Here is a 26,715-nt window from a genome sequence, read left to right on the forward strand (position 1 = left end):
CCGCTGAAACTAGGTGTACATAAGGAGAGGGTAATCATGTGAAATCCATTACAGAGAAGAACATTACACTTAATATTTCTTGCAAATTATAATAATGTGATAAATTACCTTAAAAATGTGTAACTTGTGAAAACACATATCCATTTGCCTGAATTCTCCATGTCACTTTTGTTTGCTTTTCTATACCCATTTCCTTTAGCTTCTGTTTTATCTAAAGAAAAAATCAAATATGACATGAGTAATTTTCTTTAAATTTTCTCTTTGGTTTACAATTTGCAATGCTGTTACTAAAATGAGAGACATCTGAATACCATTTAAATATTTATGTAAAACAGTGATTCTTATGATTTAAAAATTTCTAGCAGTAAACAACAATTCATAAATTTATAAGACTTATATATAACCCAGCCTTCACATGACCGACCTTCAACGTTGAAATATGGTTGGTCAGTTGTGGTTTCAACGTTGAAATAACGTTGATTCAACGTTTAAAGCTGAACTTTGAAAAACTTCCGGCACATGATCAACTTTCAATGTTGAAATAAGGTCAGCTGTTTTAACTTTCAAACAACATTGAAAATGTTTAATGCTAAATGGTTGAAAAGGTTAATACATATTTAACCTGTTAAATGTCACCCCGACCCGTATACGGGACACCTACGTTGACTATACTATTTTACAATCAAATCTAATCTAATCTTGACAAACTATATATCATTGGAAAGGTCTAAGACTCCCAAATATATATTTTACCAATATTTTTTTTTTTTAATTATGTAGGAAAAGTAATAGATGAATTTATGACAAGAGCGCACCCTCAGAAATCTACATTACAAAAGGAGTTTTGACTTTTGTTTAAAAAAAAGACTTCCTCGTTGCCTTTTTCTCTATCACATTTTAGAAATCATCAGAAGTTATATATCACTTGAAAACATAAAATCTCAAAATTCATCCTTCAAAACCCATTTTAAAATCAGACATTGCATTACCATGTAATGGTACAACAAAATGTCATGAATTATAAAAATGTAGGTTTGTATCATGCATATTCAAGTCTATCTTCAAAAACGTGAGTGACAGTTAACAGGTTAATTATATTAAATTATTTAAGATTATTGTTATTATTTTAATAGCATTTTACAATATTTTAATCACCTATCCTAAAATCTAAATGTATGTGTTATCATCATTAGCAACAATAAAACTAAATACATTTCGTTGCTTTATCACGCTGAAACAATTCCTATTGGTAGTTTTATTTTATTACTTTGATCATGATTGGATAATCTGGCTGTCATTCAGGAAACTGGATAATGAATCGTTTCGTGCCTTCTGAATTTGACAATATGACCGTTAATTAGGGCTGTGCGATATGGACAAAAAAAACCTATCACGATTCTTTGATCAATTTTGCGATTTCGATTTTAATCACGATCTTGACACACACAGACATGCTTTACAGTCACAAATGCATTCAGTATAAATTTTAAACATATTTCCAAAGGAAAACCAATGAGAGCTTTATCTCTAGCTTATACTGTAGCGGTGCCTCAGGTGTTATATGTTTTGCCCAATATATTTATTGCCCAAGGGTCACTGTACGCATCTGCAGTGCGTATACAGTAAGTTATGTGTAAGCGGTTCAGAAGCAGCAACGAGAGTGCATTATTGTAACGCAAAAGCACATTAAAATAAAGCGCAAGTGCAAATCTATCCACTCGCACCAGTGATGCACGGGTCAATGTATTAATAACCAGTACCCGACCAACGTTTTCAACTAACCCGCCCGCAACTCGGGCCGCAAAAAATAACAATTAAATATTGTACCCGACCCGCATTTTTAAAAAGCAATAAATGCTCATCATAGCGTCATTGGGTCATAGGAACGTAGGCAAAACTAACTAGGCAAAAAAAAAAAAAAACTTAATATATTATAATTTTGTCAAGAATTATAAAAAATCATTAGTAAGCTCTTAATTTGTACTAAAATAGTCTAGTCTGGCTATGTCTATTTGTATGTTTCTGCAAGGTCAGCGGACATATGGCTCTGGTTTGTTCCAATCAGAGCTCGTGAGTGGAGAGCGCATTTCTGAATATCCCGATCCGCTCGCTCATTCCGTGGGGTCTCGCTCAATTCGAAAATATCATCAAATATCAAATATCAATAGATGGATTACATCATCAGAGAGTAGCCCATTTATTTTGGTTTGAATATTTTCGTTTAAAAGAAGACATTTCAAGCTGTCTGTAATATATAGCCTATATTTCTCAAAACTGTAAGGCACACACTGAGTTTAATTCACATGCAATCCAAGTGATTGTGCCGGCGCCTTATTACATTGTCTGCTAGGCTATATATTTGCTTCTTATTTATTAAATATATGAATATGATATGTTAGCATGCCTTTTTCATCATATAATTTTTACGAGCTGTATTCATTTTCCGAAATCAAGCACAATTATAAAACACTAGACAGAAACTTAGACATCATATAAGTGATTTATTTGAGAACTAGAAAAATACAATAAGAATTATTTGAGTAAGAAAAATAAGAATAATAAAACATAAAAAAAATATTTAACTTTGTTTGGCAATTACAGAAAATCCTGATATTTGCTAGAAATGCAGCATTTACAATGAATTACGATGCAAATAAGTTTTGATGTGCTGATGGCCACTTATACAGATGGTAATAACACAAATTATAATGTAAATAAATGTAAATAAATTATAATGTAAATAATCCACTCTCTCTATTCATATAGAGGCGTTCACTTTGATAGCCATGATCATGCAGTAATAGCGAGCTGATTTGGGCTGATTTGAACTCAAACGGATGGTAATCATGCAGATACATTCACATTCATCATAAAACACACTCTCACATATATAAAAACTGTTGAAAAATAAAACAAACAAAGAAAAAAGCGATCGCTATGAGTACCGCCTCCATCAGCTGACAGGTGCGTCAGAGCGCATCACGAACCCTCACGAGGGAACGCCACAGTTCTAATATACTATTTTTCGCCTGTCTTTCATTAATTATTTTTTCCAGTGGATCCTCTCATTCTGTTTGTGACACTGTACGCTGCAAAACGATGCTGTTTTTTTATTTATAAAGTTATCATATTAGTTTTGCTTCAACAATATAGGCTACAATTATTCTAAAAATAAAAAATAAATAAGCCATCGGCATGAGTAAATTTTAAAGCATAAAAACTGAAGGTCTATGAAACATTAGGATTTGTACTTCAGTATAATGAAGTCCAAGTTTAAGAATAGCCAACAGTATATATATATTTTTTTACTTTTATTTTTTACAGTATTAACTTACAATGAAATACGTCTTTCTTCAGGTAGACTGAATGTTTTCCTGCCTTGCTAAATGTTGGTCTCATGATCAGTGAGTTTTATTCGCTCAAACTGATTTTGTAAAATCAAAACTTGCTGACGGTGATCCTGGCTGCTGTTAGCGCTTGCTGTGAACTGGGAGCAGCTGACGGAGGATTCCGCTTGGTCTTAAAGCCTTCGTCAAACACCTGCGTTCGCAAATAACAATGATTTCACAAAGATAATGATTAATTATAAATGTATAATTTTTTATTATTATGGTCTTGTGAACATATTTATATGGGCTGCGAGAAAATAATGAATACAAAGAGTACGGCTGATATGAGTGCAGGCTTGTTTCAACCCAGTTACACGACAACACACCATTCCTCGCCCCAAAAAACAGACCGACTTAAGTTCAGCTGGAGGGGTTTGAGGAAAGGTAACGAATAACAAAGTAGTGCATGACAAAAATGAAGGAATTTTAAAATACCGCGCGACATTAACCAATACATTTCCAGGCGAAGACGCTAAAAATAGGTTCTCCTTTTTCTTCATTGGATTTTTACAGCAGTTGGCATCCAAAGTGTTGCATCTAAAAGCAGTTTTGCGGCTAAAGTTTGTTAAACGATGTCATGACGTAGTTCCGTCTTCTTCTACTAGTGTTTTATGGCGGTTTTGGCAAACCAGTGTAAAGGTGCATTACCGCCACCCGCTGATCCGGGGTGTGGATCGCACATAGATTTGGACTACAGATACAACGTTCTGTCGGATGATGCCACTTTTAACCACGAAGCCAAGGCATTAGGTTAGATTATTGTAATGCCTTGTTTCTCAGGCCTTCCAGCTAAATCGTTGAGCAAGCTTCAGTATATACAAATTCTGCCGCACGCAAGCTCACTTGTACTTCTCCTCGTGAACACATTACACCGGTTCTTTCACAATTACACAGGCTTCCCGTAAATGCGAGAATTGATTTTAAAATTCTTATCTAACATACTAGGCACTTCATGGGACTGCACCAGAGTATCTTTGTGAACTCATCAGTCCTTATATTCCATCACGCTCTCTTCGCTCTACTAACTCTCTGTCACTTCACCAGCCATAATGTGAGCTAAAGACCATGGGGGAAAGAGCCTTTTCATATAAAGCCCCTAAGCTATGGAATGTACTTCCTCTGCACGTCAGATATGCACCAACGTTGGGTGATTTAAAAAAGTTGATTAAGTCACATTTATTCAAGACTGTCTTTCTTTAATGAATTGTTGTATTGCTTTTGGTGTTTTGTTCTGTTCTTTTATTACTTTATTACTGTAGCGCTTTGGGTTTAAGAAAAGCGCATTACAAATAAAATGCATTATTATTATTATTATTATTTTTACATTTGCCTTACCGCGCAAGTTTAAACCTCACCGAAATGATACAGACATAAGTAAAAAACAAAACAAAAAAACTTGTAAGTCTCTTGATAAATGCTTAATTTAATTTTAAATTTTAATTTCCATGAAAGTCTTCTGGTAGGAACAAATCATTTAGGGACCTATTTCACCATTCACTGGCGTGATCACTCAAAATTAATCTAAAACGCATCTGCCCTCGTGTTTTGATGCAGGATAGCAAGTCTGAGTAAAATTACTGTCGCCTTTTAAGGACCGTAGTATGGAAAAACTGGCAAGTAAATATCTTTAGAAACCACTGGGAAGCGAATAGCACATGCTTAATGGCAACTGCTGTTAACCCATTTGCTGCAAGCATCGCCAACGGCCCCAGTCTACTATCGTTTCACTTTCACAGCACGTTAAACATCACTCTCTTACTTGATCTGGATAAACCACGCATCAATTGAAGTCTAAAGACTTTGGCTTTTATATTTGACCAATATTTCGATAAAACATCATTCCAGTGATAATTTTCCATCATGTCAGGAAAACTATTCCAATTCCTGAACGGTAAACATCAAAGTGTTAGCTCATGGACAAATGTTGATCATGGATCTAGTCAGAAAGAATCATCAACAGAAACATCTTTATTTTGGGTATGTAATTTCTGTCTCCATGCCAAAAATGGGGGGTGTCTGGTAAGGGGTTAACGTTACTGCTATAATCATGTCTTTCGGTACAACGTCTTACAAGACTAAACATGCTCAATCGTGTCCAAAAGCCTCTGTTTCCACAGTCCATAATACAACATGAAAACAGCGTTCCAAACGTATCTGCTCGGGAGACCGTCTAAAGAGCCCGGAGGCCAAATGAGAGGAAAGATGCTTTTCCAACAGGAACATAATAAGGCGGACAAGGCTAGAGGAATTGTCAAATCAGGCAACAAATTGCTAAGCTGGTAACACAGTAGGCTACCCTTTCATTTTTAGCTTGCCCCAACAAATGTTACTAACCCTTTTTACTCTTCCCACAGCCAACATCTACAGCAGCCGAAGCAAGTAGCCTTTCATATATCTCCCCACTGCCGCAGCAGTGTCTGCTCCCGCAGGAGCCTTTCCTGTACCTCCTCACCGCCGCAGCAGTGTCTGCTCCCGCAGGAGCCTTTCCTGAATCTCCCCACTGCCGCTGCAGTGTCTGCTCTCGCAGGAGCCTTTCCAGTTCTCCTCACTGCCGCAGCAGTGTCTGCTCCCACAGGAGCCTTTCCTGTACCTCCACACAGCCGTAGCAGCGTCTGCTCCCGCAGGAGCCTTTCCTATACTTAAATATATTATAAAAAAAAAAAACACACACACGTCACCTCCGCCTAAAGGCATGCCATGCATCCGAGGTTGCGGTGATAGCTTCATGTATCGACAATAGCCAAGATGATATTAGGCCCATTCTCCAACCAACGTTTTTTATAATAATCATTAGGCGGCCTACCATAATTTGGCTATCAAACCGCTCCGTTATCCCATCTCAGCACTGCATTTCCCGCTCGCCCGTGTTCTCAAAGGATGATGTGAGCCCATAAATGGCAAAAAAATAAAATCAATTTCACTGGACAAGCGAGATGACAGTAGTGCCGACTACATGAACTAGCAGTATTTAAATATAGTATTTTATACTTAATGCCAGTGTATCAGTACGTCCGAAAGTATATTTTTCGATTATTGGTGATTCCATAGGCTCTTTTCGTGCACCTGCATGGTCAAAATGGCAAATAGTAAGCTCAGACAGTATAAAGAATCTTTCTCTTACTCCACCCATGCACGATTACATCGTCGATATGTACCATCGATCTCACATGCTGACAATGACCACATCGCCGATACATGGCACCTATTTGGGGTACACCGGCAAAGGAAATCCAATTTATTTTTGCATGCTTAATTTCGGATACTATGACTGCACCAAGATTTTTCGGACTCATTATCGGAAGCAGCTCATTGGATTTGCTAAACAATTATTCAAGTAAGCCTCACAGCGTCTACCCTAGTAGACAAACCAATCATCCTTAGTATCGAACTCCCTGCCAGGCGCTGCAAGAGGGCTCCCAGTTGAACCAACCTTTGGCTTCTCCGTTCAACTATCAGCAAAGCTTACTCGTATGACATCGCAAGTATTAAAATCCTGCCAGATGCTTTCCCACTTAATCAATCTTGGACTTTCCATCCGACCACCAGCGAAGCTTACCCGATTAAAAAAGGCAGATTAACCAAAAAAAAAAAAACACATTTACCTATCGAACACCAATGGGTACATCGCAACCAAAACAAATTTTCCCTCAGATGGCAAGATGTACCCATCCAATACCGCAAGTTACGCTTTTGCCGAACACTAACGGGTGCTTCGCAGATAAAACAATCTGAATTTTCCCTCCAATGGCTGGAGATACTACCCATCTGGTGTCGCAAATTTTAATAAATAATAATAATAATAATAAATAAACAAAAATAAATATAAAAAATAAAAATAAAAAAATAATAAATAAAAAGACACCGGATGCTGGCCATAGCCTCCCGGCCAGATAACCTTACCTTTTTCAATCCTATGGCTGGCAAGGCTTCTCTCTTCGATGCCAAGAGCTTGAGCTCCCATCGGATGCTGACGAGAGCCTCCCGGCCAGACAACCTCACCTTTTCCATTCTGCGGCCAGCAAGGCTTACCCGTTCGTTGCCAGGAGCTCACACTCCCTTCGGACGTAAGTGAAAGCCCCCGGCTACCTTCCTTGCCATTCTGTCTTACATATGGAGAGGTTAACCCATCCAATTCACGTAGTCAGGGCTCCCATTGAATGTAGGTGAGAGCTTCCCGGCTAGACAACCTTACCTTTTTCTGTCCTTTGGCCAGCGAGGCTTAACCGTTCTATCCGGGAGCTAAGCTCCTGTCTGACAAAGGTAAGAGCCTCCCGGCCGGACAACCTTTTCCGTCCTTCAGCCAGAGAGGTTTACCCGTTCGATTACTGGAGCTAAGCTCCTATCGGACGTCGGTCCGATCCTCCCGGCTAGACAACCTGACCTTTTCCACCCTTGGCCAGCGATGCTCACCCGTTCGATGCGAGTGCTCCCATCGGACACTGGCGAGAGTCTCCTGGCCAGCCAACCACGACCTTACCACGTGGTTTAGGTTACAAACCTACAAGCAAGCTGTTCAATGCTGCAAGTACCAAACACACAAATAAACCCTCCTTCCTTCCTACGGTCACCAAGGCTTACCCGTCTCTTGCCGGGAGTAGCAAACTCCCATAAAACGGTGACGACAGCCTAACGACCACACAAACTTACCTTTTCCATCCTACGGCTTGCAAGGCTCACCCAGTTTTGTCCCCGCTGGATGCTGGCAAGAGCCTCCTGGCCACCTATCATTACCTTTTCTGTCCGTCATCCGGAGATGCTTACCCGTTCGATGCGCGTGCTCCCTTCGGACGCCGGCGAGAGCCTCCTGGTTAGACAACCTTACCTTTTCCTTTTCTATGGTCAGTGAGGCTTACCCGTTTGATGTGTGTGCTCCCTTCGGACGCTGACGAGAGCCTCCTGGACAGACTTGCTTTACGTTTCCACTCTACGGTCGGCGAGGCTTACCCATTCGATGTGTGCGCTCCCTTCAGACGTCGGTAACAGTCTCTCGGCCACCCAACTTACCTTTCCATTTGATGGTAGGCGAGGCTTAACCGTCCGACGCTACGTGTTTCGTCCTCTCGCCAAATCCTGCAAAAAATAAAAAAACAACTATCAGCTACCCTCAGCTACTCTCACATCTTTTAACCCCATCTGGCGAGGCTTACCCGTTCGATGTTCTGAGTTAGAGGCCCCATCGGAGTCCTCCCAGTCGGGTTTTCCTTTCCAACCCTCCCCGTCCGCCGAGGCTTACCCGTCTGTTGCGTGTGTCTGGCGAGAGTCTCCCGGACGGGCCTATGCTTGCCGGCCGCAAGTGAGTCTCATCCATCCGATGCCGTTAGTCGGGATCTCCCTTCGGATGTCGCCAGAGTCCTCCTTGTCGGCCAGCCCAAAGCTTTTTATCTGCCAAACCGAGAGGACCCAGACGTCTGTCATCCTGAGTCTCAATCTCCTGTCGGAGGCTTCATGGGCCCTCTCGGTCAGCGTTAGGCCCTTCACCCACTGAATAGCAGGGGCTATCAGCCAATAGGGCCTGTACGCCGACACCGTGACCTATTCTGGTCGAGGCAACTCGGGTCCTCCCGGTCGGGCACCACAACCACGCTGCTCCTCCTCATTGGCCGGTAGGGCTCACCGTTCCAACGCCAAAAAAGCTCCAGTTGAGCATCGGCTCGAGCCCTACTCACCGGGCGCCAACAACCACATAGTTCACTAGCTGCAGCCGGTAGGGCCTACTCTCCCAACGCCCAATTCGCTCCCTCCGGAGTACGTAGGCCCTTTCAGCCTGCCAACGAGATGACTTCTCAGAAACCAAATCAGCCCCCGCCAGTACTCTGCTTTTTTGGGGGGGCATTCTTTAAACTGGCGGCTGTCCTCTTGTACATTTGCCTTTTTGAGGGGTACTCTAGGTTCGGGCCATTCCCGAGCTTGGAGCCCTTCCCCGGACAGCACGCCAAATACGCATACCATACCTCAGCTAATTATATGTAAGCGTGAACTAGTGAAATTTAATTATTAATAAGATTCGGGAGGAGCGCGTCAGATACCTAATCAACACAGGTGGACCATAATCAAGTAATCAATCCCATAGTATAAATATCGCTGACTTACCTCTATCCATTGATGGTTTATCAGCATCCCTCCTCCACCCCATCTCCTCACTTCAAGTTCACTTTATAATATACGGGGAAGGGGGGTACTCTAGGTTCGGGCCATTCCAGAGCTCGGAGCCCTTCCCCGGACAGCACGCCAAATATGCATACCATACCTCAGCTAATTATATGTAAGCGTGAACTAGTGAAATTACATTTTTTTTGTAGGAGAGGAGCAATGCGCGGCCGTAGAACCATCATTTTGGTTGGCCGCCTACTGCATGTGACTTTGTCCTCTCTGTCCCAGTTCAGCCACATTCTGCATTTCTGGTGACAGTACTCCAGCTGTGCAGATTAAATGACAGTTTTTCATAGGAGAGGAGAAACGCAGAGGAGAGTTATTTGTTGATGTTGATTTTTTTAGGTTTATGATTGCAGAATTATTCAATTCTGATTTAGCTACTTTTTGAAAAGTTTTGGTTTGTGGTGGTATAGGTTGGCATCTCATTCCACCAGAGAGAAGCAGAGATGGTTTCAAAGTGACAGTGAAAGTGACATGACATACAGCCAAGAATTGTGACCCATACTCAGAATTCGTGCTCTGCATTTTACCCATATCGAGGTATCATATCGATCACAAGTGCGGTATGGAGTACCTCAAGGCTCAGTACTAGGGCTGTTACTCTTCACGCTTTACATGTTATCCTTGGGAGATATCATCAGGAAACATAGTGTTAGATTTCACTGTTATGCTGATGATACTCAGATCTATATTTCTTCGCAGTCCGGTGAAACATACCAATTTGAAAACCTAACAGAATGCATAGTCGATATAAAAATCTGGATGATGAGTAATTTCTTACTGCTAAATTCTGAAAAAACAGAGGTGTTAATTATAGAACCTAAAATGTTGCATGTAATAACCTAAAACGCTGTCTAAGACTTAATGGCTGCTCTGTCAATTCTTCGTCATCAGTTAGGAACCTAGGTATGCTATTTGACAACAGTGTTTCCTTAGAAAGCCACTTTTCTAGCATTTGTAAAACTGCATTTTTCCATATAAAAATATCTAAATTACGGCCTATGCTCTCAATGTCAAATGCAGAAATGTTAATCCATGCATTTATGACATCAAGGTTAGATTATTGTAATGCTTTATTGGGTGGTTGTTCTGCACGGTTGGTAAACAAGGTAGTTGGTAGTCCAAAATTCAGCAGCTAGAGTTCTTACTAGAACCATTTCCCTGTTCTGTCTACACTGCACTGGCTCCCTATTAAACATTGTATAGATTTTAAAATCCTGCTTATTACTTATAAAGCCCTGAATGGTTTAACACCTCAATACTTGAATGAGCTCTTTTTACATTATCCCCCACGTCCGCTGTGTTCTCAAAACTCAGGCAATTTGATAATACCAAGAATATCAAAATCAACGGCGGGCGAAAGATCCTTTTATTATTTGTCGCCTAATCTCTGGAATAACCTACCTAACATTGTTTGGGAGGCAGACGCACTCTACGGCCCTGAAAGACAGCGGAGACCAGGACGACCAGAGCCCTAGATACAGATCTTCTGTAAAGACTTTGTTTTTTTACTTTTTAGGAAGTCGTGGCCTAATGGTTAGAGAGGCGGACTCCCAATCAGAGGGTTGCGAGTTCGAGTCCCGGGCCGGCAGGAATTGTGGGTGGGGGGAGTGCATGTGCAGTTCTCTCTCCACCTTCAATACCACGACTTAGGTGCCCTTGAGTGAGGCATCGAACCCCCAACTGCTCCCCGGGCGCCGCAGCATAGATGGCTGCCCACTGCTCCGGGTGTGTGTTCACAGTGTGTGTGTGTGTTCACTGCTCTGTGTGTGTGCACTTCGGATGGGTTAAATGAAGAGCACAAATTCTGAGTATGGGTCACCATACTTGGCTGAATGTCACGTCACTTTTCACTTTCACTTTTTTGCTGCAACCTGGAATGGAACTGCTGGTTTCATCTGGTCAGAGAAATTAATTAATTAATTTCTTAATTCAATTTTTTAGATTCTCCCAAGGTTTTTTCTCCATTCTGTCACCGATGGAGTTTTGGTTCCTTGCCACTGTCACCTCTGGCTTGTTTAGTTGTGGTCACTTCATTTACAGCGATATCGTTGACTTGATTGCAAATGATTGCACAGATACTATTTAAACTTAACTGAGATGATGACATCACTGAATGATGAACTGCCTTTAACTGTCATTTTGCATTATTGACACCGTTTTCCTAATTAATGTTGTTCAGTTGCTTTGACGCAATCCTTTTTGTTTAAAGGTATAGTTCACCCAAAAATGAAAATTATGTCATTAATGACTCACCCTCATGTCGTTCCAAACCTGTGAGACTTCCGTTAATCTTTGGAACACAGTTTAAGATATTAGATTTAGTCCGAGAGCTTTCTGTCCCTCCAACGAGTCTATCGTTCATTCGTTATCTGGCTCGGCTCGGTGTTCATCTTCAGTTCTCCCTTCACAAGCAGTTCAATCAGTGTACTATTTGAGTAAATGAATTACTCCGGGATATTGGTTTGTTTTAACTCAGAGGCAGTGTCAGCCACATTGAAAAAGTTAACATCTTAAGTCAATTTTGGATTAATGCTTATTAGAGAAGCAAACCGTTTCGAACAATTCACTTCGATTTGGTGAACTGGTTCAAGAACATCCGGTTACATCGAGTGAATCGTTCGTGAAATGGATATCTCTAAACTGCAGTGTTTTGAACTCGTTCACAACAGACACGGAAGAGAAGACAATGATGAATGAAGTCATAGTTTTTGTTATTTTTGGACTAAAAATATATTTTCGATGATTCAAAAAAATTCTAACTGACCCTCTGATGTCACATGGACTACTTTGAAGATGTTTTTATTACCTTTATAACCATGGACAGTATACCATGCACACACTTTCTATGGAGGGACTGAAAGTTCTCGGACTAAATCTAAGATATCTTAAACTGTGTCCTGAAGATAAACGGAGGTCTTACGGGTATGGAACGACATGAGGGTGAGTTATTAATGACATCATTTTCATTTTTCTGTGAACTAACCCTTTAATAGGTAACTGAGCACAAATGGACACTTTTACGAAACCAGCAACACACTCAGATTGAATATTATATATATATATATATATATATATATATATATATATTATGCAAGTGAAGTTCACTCTGTTTCAGTGTCGATGGAAAAAAAATCATAATTAGCAATATGCCAAAGTGGACTGCTGCTTGCGCCGAATGGCTCGGTGGACTGCTGCACTGTTTTCATTGAATATGTGCGCGAGGCACCAGCGCAATCAAACAGGCGAAATGGAAAATACTACATTTTTGGTAACACAGTAAAGGCATGATTCATTATGGAAAGTGTTAGCAGTTTAAAAAATCAAGAATAATGAGGAAGTTAAAAATAATTTTTGCTAAATGTTGGATCGTTCTCTTTTCGCTCTGCATATGGAACCTGAAGATTTTTTTTAACCAAGAATGAACCAAAATTATATATATATATGCCTTATATTTAATGACTGTTTAATAACAATAGCATGCATAAGATACTAAAGGTATTTACATTTTTGATGAGCCTAATACTATCCTACGTTTTGAAATTAACTCACTGTAAATGTTTTAATGTTTTTTAAAGATGTTACAATGTTATATCATAATGTTATTGTTGTTTTACTTCCTCCTTTTATCTCATTTTACAATTACATTCAGATTGCAATCCATCCTTTAGCGCCACCTGGTGGTAGTTTCACGAATGATTTTAACATGCGACTGACTTGGAGTTAACTAATGAGTAATACCCATTTTGGATGTCTACCTACTTTAGCAGCCATGGCTGCTGCTTCGAACGCCGAAAAACAGGCCATGCCAGAAACTTTTGAATCTGTATCCATGGATCAGTTGATTTCAGGGTATTAATATCAGGTAAGACATCTCTGCCTTGATTCGGGAATCTTTCTGGCCTTTACAAGGCTCCGTAAATGCACTATGAGAGACTGTAGAGGGATTTCAAAGCCGCTTGACCGCGACTGTCAATTTGCAATTTTTCTCAATATTTAGGGTCACAAGGCAGGGCTGCCCTTTAAGCCCTCTTCTTTTTGCATTAGCAATCAATCCACTATCTATTGTGCTTAAATCTTTGCAGTCTATTCAGGGAATTGATCGAATAGGGATGATCATGGAACACAGGGTCTCTTTATATGGGGATGATATGGGGATGACCTGTTGTTATACATTTCAGATCCAGTTGAAAATGACCCAAAAATAGTAGAGAAGTTAAGTGATATTGAGAAGTTAACCTATCAAAAAGCGAATGTTTTCCAATTAACTCTCTTGCTTTACAAATTAATGTAGCATCGCTTTCATTTAGGTTTTTCTCGATCTGGATTTAAATATCTTGGAGTTCACAGTACTCACAGTTTCTCAGGTTTATATGCAGAATTTTTTTTTACCTCTAATAAGTAAAGTTAAATCTGATCTTCAAAGATGGGATGCACTACATTTAACTCTAGCAGGCACAATGAATTGCATAAAGATGAATATCTTACCCTGATTATTATATTTATTTCATTCCCTTCCAGTTTTTCTCTCAAAGGCTTTTTTCCATACACTAAAAAAACCTATTTTATCATTCTTGTGGATCCTAGAATCCGTAAAGAGCTTCTCAAAAGACACAGATTCCTGAGAGGTTTAGCGCGTCCTAATTTTATGAGTCACTATTGGGCCGCTAACCTCCAAAAAATAGTTTTTTGGTATAATACTCCTGAGGTTGATTGGTGAAAAGCAGAAGAAAATATCTGTACTTCAACATCACAATGCTAATAACAACGAAGTTACCATTCTCTCCTTCTAAATTTTCTTCAACCCCAGTTATGTGTTCTATGCTTAAGATATGGTCCCAGTTTAGACAAAGACATAAACTAACTAATTTCTTTACGCTAAGCCCTCTCTGTAATAACCATTTGTTCCCTGCTGGCAAACTAGATTTCACATACAGTATGTATAGAAGCAGAGGGTAGGCTAAGCAAAATGTAGTGATTTCTATATAGATAACACTTTTGCTAGTTTTAGTGACCTTTCAATAAAATTTCAGTTACCACAATCCCACCTGTTCCGTTATTTTCAAGCCCGACATTTTATTCAAGTGCAGAGCTCAACTTTTCCTGATTTACCACCTGCTTCACTGATGGATAAAATTCTGCAGTCTCCTATTAATCTTAAAGGTATATATGATTATCTGTCTTAATTGTCTTCAAATCAAACTTTAATTGACGAATTTAGAGGAGAGTGGGTAAAAGACATTGGCATTGAAATACCTAACGAAATATGGGATGAGGCTTTGAGTAGATTAATTGTATCCTGATGTTGATGAGGTGTGTGATTGATATAAATGTGGAAAAAGCAGACTTTGTGCACATGTTTTGGGCTTGTCAAAAGCTGAGTGTCTATTGGACACTAATATTTCAAACACTAATTGATGCATTTAATTTCTAAATAAAACCCAGTGTTGAATTTTTTATTTTTGGTGTACTGGAACACAAAATATAATTGACAAACAAGATAAAAAATGTCATCGCATTTGCCACTTTATTAGCCATGAGAAGAATATTTCTTGAGTATAAATCAACAGTCGCACCTAAAGCTTCAATGTGGATGTGTGACCTGGTTTTATATTTGAAATTAGAGAACATTTGATATTTAATGAAGGCATCTGTCCAAAACTTTGATGAGGCATGGCAACCTATGAACACAAATTTTAAAAAGATGAAGACTCTCCACCGCTTAAATGATAATTATAAAGAGTTTTGTGGAAAATGATTTAAATGTGATCACAAATTTTTTTGTTTGTTTCATAATTCATAATTGACTGTGCAGCCACACGTAGCTCTAACGTCATCGTCAAAAATTTGCTGATGACACAGCTGATGACAAATAGGCATAATCACTGACAATGATGAGATGGCCTAAAGAACACAGCCATCAACTTTGACAAAACTCCTGTGCAGCGGGTAAACAGCTTTAAGTTCCTCTGTGTTCACATCAATGAGGATCTGCGTCACTCTACAATGACATTTTAGACACCGTTCCACCCCAGTAATCATAATATTACCTCAGGACTACTTATGAACACTATAAGGGAAGTCGTGGCCTAATGGTTAGAGGGTTGGACTCCCAATCGAAGGGTTGTGGGTTCTAGTCTCGGGCCGGACGGAATTGTGGGTGGGGGGAGTGCATGTACAGTTCTCTCTCCACCTTCAATACCACAACTTAGGTGCCCTTGAGCAAGGCATCGAACCCCCAACTGCTCCCCGGGCGCCGCAGCATAAATGGCTGCCCACTGCTCCGGGTGTGTGCTCACAGTGTGTGTGTGTGTTCACTGCTCTGTGTGTGTGCATTTCGGATGGGTTAAATGCAGAGCACAAATTCTGAGTATGGGTCACCATACTTGGCTGAATGTCACTTCACTATAACTGTTTACACTGACTACATATATTGTACCTGTTACTTCCACTTATGGGCATATAATGCTCTGTCCATGTCTTTCTGTCAATGGGCACTGTAGTCACTCAAGAACCTCAGTGCTCTCCACGTACATGTATGTCTATTATGTCGTGTTATTGTCACTGTATGTCTGAGCCTCGTCACAAGCATTTCAATGCCCAGTTTTCCCCAGTGTTAACTATGCAAATGACCAATAAAAGCCTCTTGACTCTTGATCTCACATGCAGAGTTGAATAAGACCCATCAACACCTTTTCTTCCCAAAATGGCTGAGGAAGTCTGGAATGAGCCCCAGCATCCTCAGAACATTCTACACCTGCACCATGGAGAGTATCTTGGCTGGCTGCATCAGTGCCTGGTTTGGAAACAGCACCGCTGGCAACCTCGAAGCTCTGCAAAGAGTGGTGTGAACTGCCCACTGAATTGTTGGAGGTGAGCTTCCCTCCCTCCAGGACATCTACACCAGGTGGTGTACAAGGAAAGCCTGGAGGATCATCAGTGACACCAGCCACCTGTCCTACAAACTGCTCTCTCGGCTGCCCTCAGTAACACGTCTCTACAGCATCCGATCCTGCACAAGCCAACTGAGGGATAGCTTTTTCCCCACAGGCTATCAGACAAATGAACAGTCAGAACTAATATACCCTAAAGCACCCTAGAACATACTCCCACTTAACGGTATGCCACACATTGCACTTTAATTCCAAAACAGTTCAATACTGGACTATACGTACATACTTTATACAATAATCTATCTGCTACCACTGGATACCATCAAATGCACATCCTGCATATCCAGTTCATGTATAATCTGTTGCACCTTTGCATATTTTTTATGTGTCTATGTCTACATAATGTATAATGTGTTTTGCTAACTATAAGTATGTCTAATAGTACACTGTGTGTACTCAGTATATGTATGTGTATATTGCAAATTGACATATGTATAAGTCTGTATGTCTGTATGTAAATTGTTTCTGAACTGTCTGTGCTGTGTTGATGTGACAATAAAAGTAATTTGATCTGTTACAATTACCTGTTACCTGGAGTCAATGTTACAAATAGTAGCAATATTATTTTTTAAAAGATAAAATAAGTATTTAGTATTATTTTTGCCCGAGCAATGAAGTGGTTTCCCATAAGAAGCATTACCACACAATTCTCTTCTATTGCTACATTCAGTTATCAAGCATTGCATGTATCCACAACCTGTGTTCACACAATTTATTTGCTTCTGATTTAATTTAGTATCTTTCTTCATGTTTATTTGTTTATGATATGTATGCAGTGATTATGCATTTAATGGTATCACTAATAGTTGTGGTATTTACATCTTGCATGTCTATTGTTAATACATTTAACATTAACATTACATTAATTACATTAATTATCAATTATGGTTAATTTTATGTCAGGTAATAATCACATAGGATGTGTGCCACTAACGCTTCATTGGGCACTACATGTACAGTATCTTATTTTTGAAATTGCAGATTATACATTATCTGTTTTAACAGAAATTGTTTCATACTTACCCACTGTAAGATAACAGTGATCACTGCAGGATCATTAAGATTTGAACCAGTTTTGACCCTCAGTCTTACAATCTGTTTCTTTGCACCTGTTAAAATATAAAAAGTAGTGCTGTCAAAAGTTGTGCATTTACCCAGATGATACATTTTCCAATGTAAAGCTGTTTTACATTGTAAAGCATATTTAACACAGTAAATGCAGGGGCGGATCTAGGGCTGGCTTTTTATTTATTTATTTTTTTTTTATATAATTTTTTTTTTTTTTTACAAGAATTGCGTGTGAATTGCATTACTTTTCAGATGTGTACTTCACTTCACCTTAGCGACAAGTGCTGGTCAAACGAGCACGGAAATGGTTAAACGGTGAGGGAGCTTCAGAAGAACAATAGTTAACTGCAGTCAGATGAGATACTGTCAGGCTATATGTCAGTAATTTCTGTCCTGTCAGCCATTATACTGTGCTCACAGCGCTTGCTCTTCAATTGACCATTCATAAAGAGCTTGTGTGACAGGTGATCTGACCAAACATAACGCACAATTTTCAATCTTGTCCAACAAACAAATCAGTCAGGACAGTGGACAGTTAACTTCAGTGGACTTAAACTTGAAAGATGGTGTGAATATTACAATCAAACAAATAAGCCGTTAGGTTCACGTGCCACTTGAACTGAGGCACAGTGATTTGTCAGGACACATTAAAGAGCTACAAAATTGTATTTATTATTTGAATTTCTTACAAAATGACAACATTTGAAAGCTGAGACCTTGTTTCATAACAGAAGTAACCCACATGCCTTGTCGGCTGACATGTTGTCAGTTTCCTCTTTGCTACGCAATGTATTTTTTACTGTTGATAACGTGTGGTGCGAGAGCAGCAAGGCTTGTCGAATATGGCAACAGTAATTATGGAGATTTTTGCGAAGGGTCTTACATAAATGCTGCACTTTTTAGCCTGTATCATTTCATATTAAACTGCTAATGAAACATGTGTCAGCATGTGTGTCAGACTCACGTCACATTCAGCAACGGCTTTAAGAGCAGCCAAATAACTGTATATTTACTACTTGCTGAAGCGCACAGGTAAATATAACATTTATTATGATGGGTTTATAATAGCGCTTTTCTAGACACTTTATGTGAATATTGTTCACAAAAAGTCTAAGGTGTTATTGTTTTAATTCTAATAAATGTTCAAATTCATTAAAAAAAGGTCTCAATTAAACCGTACTGTTAAATGGTTATAGTCAATGGTTAAATAGTAGAGAAAAATAATTTCCTTGAGACTTCTGTAGTGTTGGTATCAGCGTACAAAAAATCCCATTAAACGAATATTACAAATGTACTGTCTTTATTTTGCTTATACATTAATTTAAAGATTGAATATGAAATTATTGCAATATAAAACAACTTAAAAAAACATAAAAAAATGTTAATGTTGGGTAGGATTAATCGTGATTAAGTTTAGAAAACTGTAATTAGTTAATTAGTTAATAAAAAGTGTTTATTCCTGGCCACTGGTCATTTTGAGGAAAGCAACATTAATGTCTTTAATTTAAAATAACTTTAATTACACATTGGAGCAATTAATTAAAATGGGAACCTTAATAAGAATGTTTTGTGACTTTATTTTATAAAATCTGTTATTAGCTCTTTCTGAATGCACCATGCAGTCTGCTCTTTTTAAATGGAGAGTTCACCCAAAAATGTAAAGTATGTAATTTTTTTCACAGTTTTCCAAACCTTTATAAGTTTCTTTCGCAACACAAAATATGATTTCCTCTTCAGAACTCGAGCTGCATCGAAAACGCAAAGGGGGAACACGTTTAGCGTTACGTAAGCGACCTGGAAGCTATAAAAGCATGTGCCGCGCAGCTGTTGTCAGTTTTCCACAGTTTGTCTTGTGAGTCTTATTTACTGATGTCTGTCTTGTAGTGCTCCAGAAACATGTCTAAGAGCGAGACAAAAACGAACGCGTTTCAGGCTGTGTATTCCTCCCTGCCCACGATATATAATGAGTGGGGAATCACACAGTCTGCCTGGGGTCAAAGCATGCGGAGTCGGCTCTCGATGGCATTGTGATCATTTGCTTCAATCCCGAAGGGCTCTGTTTGAGGAGGGAGCCTTTGCCACTGTACTCGTGGGGTTCACAGGTGGGTCTGGCAGAGGGAACGGAGATGGGCGACTCCCTATCTCCTTCCATATCAGCCAGATCTGGTGCCCAATCCCTAGGTTCGGAAACACGCTCTGTGGTTTCTTCCCCCCAGGGAGAGGGATCGACACTTTGCCTCTCTTCCTCTGAGAAGGTTGATGTGGAGACCGTCGGCGGGGATTGGCCACCCCACTCGCCACAATATGATGAGCTCTTAGAGGTGGTTACTTGCGCGATGGCCAAGCTAAATATCGATTGGCCCGCCGAGAAAACATCTGAATCACAGAAGAGTAAGCTTCATGAAAGATTTCAGCCGAGGCCTTCCCTTTTTTCCTGATCTGCATGAAGAGATAGCCAGATCATTGAAATGCCCGTTTTCAGCCTGCCTCTACATCTCTTCATCCGATTATCATGGCAACGTGGTGGGGATGAGAGAGCATGGCTATAGAGACATCTGTCCCCTGGAGCTGCATCGTGTCTGAAGGCCACCGGCGTTGCCCTCCAAGCCACTCAGAACAACTTCAACTTTGGTGGGCAAAAGGTATTCGCAGCAGGTCAGGCTGGTGCATGTCTGCACACCATGTCGGTGTTACAGGCATTCCAAGCCTACCTGCTAAAAGAGCTAGACGAGGGAGAGGAGGTCAAGTTCAACGATGTGTCAGCATTGAGACCGACCACTTGAGAACGACCACTCCCTCCGCGCCACCAAGGAGATCACCCGAGCGATATGGCAGCCAAGGTGGCTGTGGAGAGACAATTATTTGGAATATCAAACCCCTTGGAAGCAAGATGGCGCCAGTGTGTTGGTCGGCTTGCCGTCAGCTACATCAACTTCTATGTTTGTTTGTGTTGTCATTTAGGCTATGTCTGTACTGTTCTGCTGTTGCTACAAGGTCCTATGATCAGAATACTTTGCTTTATCTTAGAAATGCACTGGTGACCCCTGTTCTTTACGAAGGATGTCACCCTTCATTTATTTACCCCATCGCTGAGTGCATAATTCGGCTACCTTGCTGTATCTCTAACCAGAGGAAGCGTCGGAGGTGCCGAGGTAAATGTGGAGGCGTCCGGGTGAAGATCAGGAGAGGAGCGAGTGCTTCGCTTGTACAGTTAGGTCCCTTGCCAGCTCTCTGAAGCCATCCTAGGGCAGAAAGTTCTCTATCTGGCTCAACGTTCGTGGGATTTGAGGTACTCTTGTCACGTACACATTACCCTGCATCAACCCCAAATGTCCGTTAGCCCTGCTCAACCTAGATTGTGTGTCCGCAGCGGTGGGGTGAACTTGCTGAACATCCGCTCTTTGGAATACTCTTGCTGCCCCCAGTCTGCAGTCTTTTCAAATGCAAAAGTGGCCCTGGTCAATAGCAGGTCAGTGTCTAACAAGACTTTAATTCTGAATGACTTTTTTTCTCATCACAATCACAATCTGAAAATGTATCTTTTCAAATTTTTTAATCTGCAATAGCTTCTTTTCAGGCAGCAGCAAAAATAGCCAGAGCAAAGCACCTCTCTGATTTGATCAGTAAACACTCAAACAGACCAAAAATGTTATTTAGTACAATAAACTCTGTTATCAACCCCTCAAATTCCCCATGTTGAAGTATCTACTGATACCTGTGAGGAATTTCTTAAGTTTTTTACTAATCAAATTTAGAACTTTAGATCAGTGTTTACTCCAACCTCATCTGCTACTCCGCCTGGTTGCTTAGGGGTACTGGCTACTTTTAACCAATTTCAGCCCATCTCTCTCACTGAACTGAGGAATTTAGTATCACATATGAAACCTACTACTTAATCTTATGATTCTATCCCCTCTTCTATTATAAAGGATGTTTTTGATGTAGTCGGTCCCTCCCTCCATTCTGGTCATCTTAAATTTATGTCTTGCATCTGGCACTGTCCCTACATGTTTTAAGCATGCGGTTGTCATACTCCTGCTCAAAAAACATGATCTCAATGTTAAATGCCTAAATAACTACCGTCCCATTTCTAAGCTTCCTTTTATTTCTAAAGTTTTGGAAAAAGCTGTTCTGTCATGGCTGCTCCCCTTTTTGACCACTCACAATATACTAGAACCTTTTCAGTCAGGTATTAGATCACTTCATAATACTCTGCTCAAAAGTAACCAATGATCTTCTCCTTACACTAGATTCAGGTGATAATGCCTTCCTGATATTATTGGATCTTAGTGCCACCTTCGACACCATCAATCACAACATCCTCCTTACTCGCCTTGATCGGCAGGTGGGCATTAGGGAGACTACATTACTTTGGTTCCGTTCCTATCTCAATGATAAGACTTTCTTAGTATCTATTGGCAAGTTTGCCTCATCCTCTGCTTCTGTTTTATATGGGGTCCCTCAGGGGTCCATCTTGGGTCCTATGCTTTTTAGCCTGTATAAGCTCCCACTGGGTGACATCATAAGGAAGCATAACATCTCTTTTCATCCCTATGCAGATGATTCTAAGTTTTACTTGCCTCTAAAATCTAGGGATTCCATATAATCTCTTCTGGCCTGTCTCAAAGACATTAAAATTTGGATGGTTAATGACTTTCTCCAGTTAAACAGTAACAAGACAGAAGTGATTGTTTTTGGTTCTCCCAAGGCAAGATGCACTGTGGTACAAAATGTAGGTAACTTCACACCATTTATCAAACCCAATGATAAAAATGTGGGTGTCATTCTTGACTCAGAACTCTGCCTTGACAAACAGATTAGTTCTGTTGTTAAAAATAGTTTTTACCAGCTCAGAATGAATTGCCGCCTGAAGTCATTCCTATCTTTTAACGATCTTGAGATATTTATCCATGCCTTTAATACATCATGGCTGGATTATTGCAATAATATATCACTGACCTTGTACAGCCATACTCAGTTCAAAGGTCACTGAGATCCTCAAACAAAGGGCTCCTGCTTGTGCCGCACTCATGGCTAAAACAGAGTGGTAAGAGAGCCTTTGCAGTTGCTGCCCCACGTTTGTGGAACCAGCTCCCCCAGGATATTAGATCTGCCCCCTCCATTGCTGCATTCAAATACAGGTTAAAAATTCATTTTTTATTCCCTGGCCTTCCTTGTTCCCTAACCTGGTACTTCTGTTTGTTTTCTGTATTTCTGTTTTGTTTGACCTGATATTGAAGGCTTTATTTTAATTAATGTTTTATATAATTATGATTATTGAATCTATGTGTTTATATTTTTATTGTCTTTTTAGCTATTCATTGTACAGCACTTTGGTCAGTTTTGCGCTGTGTGTAAATGTGCTTTATAAATTAAATTAACTTACTAATTATGGCTGACCCTGTCTGAGATTAAGGAGAAAGACAGGGTCTGCCTTATGGACGCCCTGTTTCAGCCTTCTGGCCTGTTCAGCAGCGTGAAAACAAGCGGTGGCGTTCAATAAGTTCCTTCCTCGTCGCTCTCTTGGGGCATCTGGTCAGGAGATGGGTTTTACAGCCGGTAATTCATAGTTCCAAAGAATGATGGGGGGGGGGGGGGGGGGGGGTTGTGTTCAATCATAGAACTACGTGTACTAAATCAATCAGTTATGACACTGAAGATAAAAATGCTCACCATCACACATGTTGTAGCTCAAATCAGATCCAAGGACTGGTTTGTCACCCTAAATATCAAAGATGCATACTTCCACATCTCCATACTTCCACAACACAGGAAGTTTCTGACGTTCGCTTTCAGGGGCGAAGCTTACCAATATCGAGTACTTCCCTTTGGCCTTGCACTCTCACCCCTCACATTCACGAAATCTGTAGATGCAGCTCTGATTCCCCTGCGTAAGCAGGGCATCTGCATTCTTAATTAAATTGATGAATGGTTGATTTTAGCTCACTACATGGCGGTTCAACATCGAGATGTTTTTCTCGCAAACATGCCCTGCTGTACATGAGACCCCTACAGTGGTGGGGTGGTTGGGGTGTGATCATGAGTGGCCACCCTGCCGGCAGTCTGTGGAGCGGTCGCCATCTGACATGGCATATCAATTGTCTAGATATGGTAGTTGTCTAATGACAGTACAATCCCTTCGTACCATTATGCGGTATATGGCAATTTAAGTAAATGGTTTTTTTTCCACGAAACCATTATATGTACTTCCTCACAGACCTGAGAGGTCACCATGTGTTGGTGAGCACCGACAACACATTGGTGGTCTCTTATATCAACCTCCAGGGAAGTCTGCGTTCACACCCCTTGTACAAGCTGGTGCACCAAATCCTTCTGTGGTCCTAGGGCAAACTCCTCTCACTCAGAGCAGTATATTTTCCTGGGAAATTAAATGTGGGAGCAGACATACTGTCGAGACAGGGGCCGAGGCCCGGGGAATGGAAGCTTCACCCCGAGGTGGTGAAGCAGATATGGAGAATTTTTGGCAAAGCTCAAGTGGACCTCTCTGCGACTTGAGAGACATCACAATTTCCCCTTTGGTTCTCTCTAGTTCATCCAGCTCCCCATGGGACTGGACGCTATGGTACAGACCTGGCAGAGGCTTCGTCTGTATGCATTTCCCGCTATTGCTCTGCTCCCGGGAGTTCTGGTGAGAGTACGGTGGGACAGGGTCAGATCTGGTTTCATTCCTCGACGGCTCTCCATGGGAGATACCGATCAGGACAGACCTACTCTGACAGGCACAGGGCACGATAATTCACCCTCACCCGGAGTTGTGGAAACTAGGGGTGTGGCCCCTGAGGGCGCACAACTCAAAGCATCCGGTCTCTCAACCGAGGTTGTTGAGACCCTCCTCTAATCCAGAACTCCCTCATCAAGGAAACTGTACACCCTGAGGTGGAAACTCTTCACCTCATGGTGCAGAGACCGTCAGCTTGACCCAGCTAACTACCCAGTTTGTACAGTTCTGGAGTTTCTGCAAGCCAGATTCTCACATTAAAGGTTTACGTGGCAGCCATTGCGACCTTCCATGTCCCTCTCAGTGGTCAGTCATTGGGAAGACACCCCCTATTTACACGTACCTTCTTAGCAGGTCTGTCCATGCTGGACATCTGCAACGCTGCAGGGTGGTCCACGCCCTCCACATTCACAAGGTTTTATGGCCTAGATATGCTAGTTATTCCAGGCACTTCTGTTCTGTCGTCCTAAACTGTGCTCTTCGGATACACACTAGACACTACTCCCAGCTCTCCTGCCAGTGCTTGCTACTCGAAGCTGACGCCAGCTGCACGGCACGTGTTTTTATAGCTTCCTGGTCCCGCCTGTGACGTCCAGCTCTTCCATTGGACAGACTACACACGATATTCAGAGTCGCTCATGCTAAATGCATTTCCTCAAGGAACCATGATTATAAGCATAACCTTATGATGATTTTGAAGAATGTGGGAAACCCAAGCAGGTCTAGAACAACATGAGGGTAAATAAATGATAGCAGAATGTTCATTTTTGGATTAGGATTAAGGCATAATCTTTTTGTAACATTGGGTGCATTAACATGGACACTTTTGCTTCAGTTGGAATTAATTAATTACACTAGGGACCAGACATGAGACTTACGGTACATGCAGATGAAAGGGAGAACGTTTGAGCAGTCCTGATAACTAATTATACCATCAGGATATGAAACACCACAAGGACTCTGCAGCCCAGACTGTAAAGGCAGTCTAGTAAAGGAGGAAGTGGAGACTTCTGTTTCATCTGACCATTTCCACACGTCTCTGAACAGTCCAATCCAAGCACTTGTATATGGTTGCATCATACTCAGTTGGTTATGCTCAGTTTGATTCTGAATGATGACCAGGTCTGTGTAATGCTGTCTGCAGTAGCTCTGAGCATCCATCCAGGTCTTGCTAACACTGATGAAAACGAATCTGTTTACTCCATTCTCTGTAACAAAAACAAAAAAATAATAATAAAGTAAAATAAAATAAATAAGAAAAAAATAGGTTTAATTGTATTTCTTTTTACATAGTGTAACTTTCACAAAGTGCTGAAGCCAGACTATAACTGTCCTATTTTATAACGGTCCTAACTGACTATTTTAAACCAGGCCTGTTGTAGGAGTAAAAGGGAGGATCAATTTTGCAAGAAAGGACCTATGGCAAGAAAGGAAGAAAAAAAGAAAAAAAGAAAAAAAACAATGACAGGGCATATCATTTTTCCAATCTGTATGAAACTACCCACACCAAATGTTCACAATCATCATATTAAACACTTCACAAAGATACAAATTACCCTAGCAAACAGTAAAAAAAACAACAACAAAAACACAATGTCTAGAATAAATAAGAAGGATTTTAAATACATATTGTCCAGCAATGCTGATGATTATTTGTGCTAGTTTTGTAAATTAGTGTAGTTCATGAGCCGTTTAACAGTCTTATCTGTCGATGAGACGACAGATGCAACATAGAAATCCTTGCAGAGGTAGGCTGGGTTGCTATGGATATAATCCTTGGAGAGGTGCGCTAACACACTTAACGGAACACCAAAGTTGTATATACACTCCTCATAGTTGTCAGTATGCAACATTGACATGAATTGGAACAACTAAAAATCCTCTGGTAAAGATTACAATCCATACAGTAACTAAACAAACATATTACACAAAACATTAAACAGTAAACTCCACTAAAGGTTAAACTTAACAAAAGTGGCCATAAATTATATATAGATAGCAAAGTGTGAAAATAGAACAGCGAACTTACGGTTGAGCAGGAAAATTAACGTTTCACAGACCATGATTGTTTATATAACAAAGAAGCCATGAGGGATTCAAAAGGAATCTGCTTCCTCTTCTTGTACGACTTAATGGTGGTTGACAAGATAAGTTATTGTGTATTACCACCACCAACTGGACTGTGAAGCATTAATAAGAATAAGGGAAAAGGAGGAAAACAAACAGTGCATTCCAATTGGGATATATCACTACTTCGTCGTGAAAACAATCATGGCCACCATATTGAAGGGTCGTTCCAAATCGAAGAGCTCAAAAATGGCAACTTCAAATGTAATTCAGAATGAAAGCTTTCAAAGGGTACAACCGATGGACACTTTGGGCTCCCATGATCCTTTGCAAAGACTCTTTGCAT

General features: G+C 40.4%; 1 long non-coding RNA gene across 1 annotated transcript; it reads right to left on the bottom strand.

Annotated features, from left to right (window-relative positions):
* Nucleotides 1-25,504, bottom strand: LOC127956418 (uncharacterized). The gene is made up of 3 exons (XR_008153555.1): nt 25,181-25,504; nt 17,519-17,604; nt 1-211 (listed from the first exon to the last, which is right to left on the bottom strand). It is a non-coding gene; the product is annotated as an uncharacterized LOC127956418 (long non-coding RNA).
* Between the last annotated feature and the right edge of the window lie 1,211 nt (nt 25,505-26,715).

This window comes from Carassius gibelio, chromosome B4, assembly GCF_023724105.1.
Source record: "Carassius gibelio isolate Cgi1373 ecotype wild population from Czech Republic chromosome B4, carGib1.2-hapl.c, whole genome shotgun sequence".
Taxonomy (NCBI): domain Eukaryota; kingdom Metazoa; phylum Chordata; class Actinopteri; order Cypriniformes; family Cyprinidae; genus Carassius; species Carassius gibelio.